Here is a 2940-nt window from a genome sequence, read left to right on the forward strand (position 1 = left end):
GGACCTAATGTTGTACTGAAGCTGGATATGATGAAGGCATATGATAGACTCTCCTGGTTATTTCTATCAAAGGTCTTGAGAAAAATGGGGTTTGGTGAAAGGTTCATTGGTTTGATTTTTGGAATTGTATCTAACAATTGGTACTCAGTACTAATCAATGGGCAGCCTAATGGTTTCTTCAGATCTACCAGAGGTGTGAAGCAGGGTGATCCTTTATCACCTACTCTGTTTATATTAGCTGCAGAAGCTATGTCAAGGGGCTTGAATTCACTACACAGTACCAGGCAATTTAAGAGCTTTGGAATGCCTAAATGGAGCCCTAAGATCAATCATCTAGCATATGCTGATGATACAATCATTTTTACTTCATCTGATTCTAATTCTTTGAGGCTCATTATGGAGGTACTTAATGCCTATGAAGCTGCATCTGGACAGCTAATTAATAAGAACAAGTCAGCCATATATATGCATGAATCAGCTGGGGCAGAAGTGATTGATAAGGTGCAAAGGATTATAGGAATTCCTAAACAAGAGTTTCCATTTACATACCTTGGGTGTCCAATTTTTTATTTAAGAAGAAGGATGAATTACTATAAGGACATCATTACTAAGGTCATGGACAGGCTACAGAATTGGAAAGGTAAGCTATTGTCTATAGGGGGAAGGGCAGTGTTGATTACAAGTGTGCTTCAAAGCATGCCTATACACTTGTTGTCTGCTGTAAACCCTCCAACATATGTGCTTAACAGGCTTCATAAGATATTTGCACAGTTCTTTTGGAGCAATACAGTAGGTGTCTCAAGTAGGCATTGGGCTTCTTGGAACACCCTATGTTTACCATGTGAAGAAGGAGGTGTGGGATTCAGGTCATTACATGATATGTCTACTGCCCTTTTTTGTAAGCTTTGGTGGAATTTCAGAACAAAACCAAGCTTGTGGAGCTCATTCATGAGCCAAAAATACTGTAAAAAGCTTAATCCTATGGTAGTGCCTTGGAGGGATGGTTCACATGTTTGGAGGAAAATGTTAGAATGCAGAGATCTAATAGAACATCAGATTTTATGGCAGCCTAAAATGGGATCTGCTTTATTCTGGTTTGAGAATTGGACAGGATTGGGTGCTTTGTACTATGTCACTCCACCAGATTTTATATGTGATGAATCCATTCAAAACATATATGATGTGGTAATGCATGGACAATGGAATGAAGTGCTAATCAGAAGGATACTACCAGAAGACTTAGCAGATCATATTTTGCAGAATTTAAAACCTCCAACTTTGGACAATGAGATTGATAAGTCAGTATGGATGTTAGAAACCAAAGGGGAATTTTCAGTAAAATCAGCATGGGAATATGTGAGAAGAAGAAGTCACCCTTGCAATGCTTATAAAAAGATTTGGGTGAAAGGCCTTCCTTTTAAGATTGCATTTTTTATGTGGAAGCTATGGAGAAACAAATTGCCACTGGATGATTTTTTTAAAAGGATAGGATACCTTATGGCATCAAAATGTTGGTGTTGTTCTGAACCTCAAGAAGAAACAGTGCAGCATCTGTTTTACTCATCAAAACCAGCTGCAACTGTTTGGAAATACTTTTTGGGAAGTGCAGGGATAGCTACAGAAGGGATTTCATTACATCAAGCTGTGATTAAATGCTGGACTGCAGATGTAGTTCCAAGACTACAACCTATATTGCAAGCTTTACCATCTGTGATTGTTTGGGAATTATGGAAGAGGAGGAATAGTTTCAAATATGGGGAAGCTGTCACAGTCAGCAGAGTCATATATCAGATTTCTTCAACTATGCAGTCTTTGGTCAAGTTTAGGAAGCCTGGAATTCAGAATGTTCCACATAAATGGCCTGACTTGCTCAGAATGATGGAGAACTATACACCAGTACTGCAATATTCTAAAGTTCTATGGGAATTTCCTAATGAAGGATGGATAAAAGTGAATATAGATGGAGCCTCAAGAGGCAATCCTGGAAACAGTGCAATTGGCTATGCTTTAAGAAATGAAGAGGGGGACATCATATATGCTTGTGGTAAGAAAATAATGGAATGTACAAATACATATGCAGAAGCAATGGCAATGCTGGAAGCTATGAGATACTGTGTTCAAAATGATTATGTTTTGCTTGAAATAAACACAGATTCAATGCTGCTAAAGAAGGTATTGGAAGGAGAGTGGTCTGTTCCATGGAGTATTGCAGCAGAAATTGAAGAAATAAAAGAATTGATGAATAGTAGTAATGTCATTGTATCTCATACATTTAGGGAAGCAAATAGATTAGCTGATCATTTAGCTAATTATGCATTGGATGAGGGGGATATAGTGGCACATAATTTTTGGGATCTGGACATTCAAGGAAGGAAAATAGTAAATAGTGACAAGTTAAAATGCCCATATATAAGAGTAAAGGTTGCAGGAAGGTAAAAGGAGGTAAGGCAACAAGGTGGAAAAGACTTTGTTCAACATCTGGAGTTGATAATATAGACTGGTATATTCAAATCACTTGTGAAGAGAATATAACAGTCTTCATTCAGGGGAGGAATAAGGGAATAGGAGCAGAAATGCTGTTCTGTGGTAAAATTCTTCTGAAGATAACCACAGAAACTGTTGTCTGTTCAGCATTTAGAGTTGATAGTATAGACTGTTATATTCAAATCAATTGTGAAGAGAATATAACAGGCTTCATTCAAGGGGGGAATAAGAGAACAGGAACAAATCTGCTGTTCTGTGGTCAAATTCTTCTGAAGAAGACCACAGAAACTGTTGTTTTAACTAACATGGTTTTTTGTTTTGCAGGAACAGGATATGTACTTATGCTGTCTATAGTGGTAAATCATCTCTGGGTGGTATCAGCACCTGGTGCTCATTCCCAGGATGAAAAATCACTATATGACAACAGTGGGTACCTGGAGGACTAACATTACAAAC

Source organism: Nicotiana attenuata, unplaced genomic scaffold (genome assembly GCF_001879085.1).
Source record: "Nicotiana attenuata strain UT unplaced genomic scaffold, NIATTr2, whole genome shotgun sequence".
NCBI lineage: Eukaryota > Viridiplantae > Streptophyta > Magnoliopsida > Solanales > Solanaceae > Nicotiana > Nicotiana attenuata.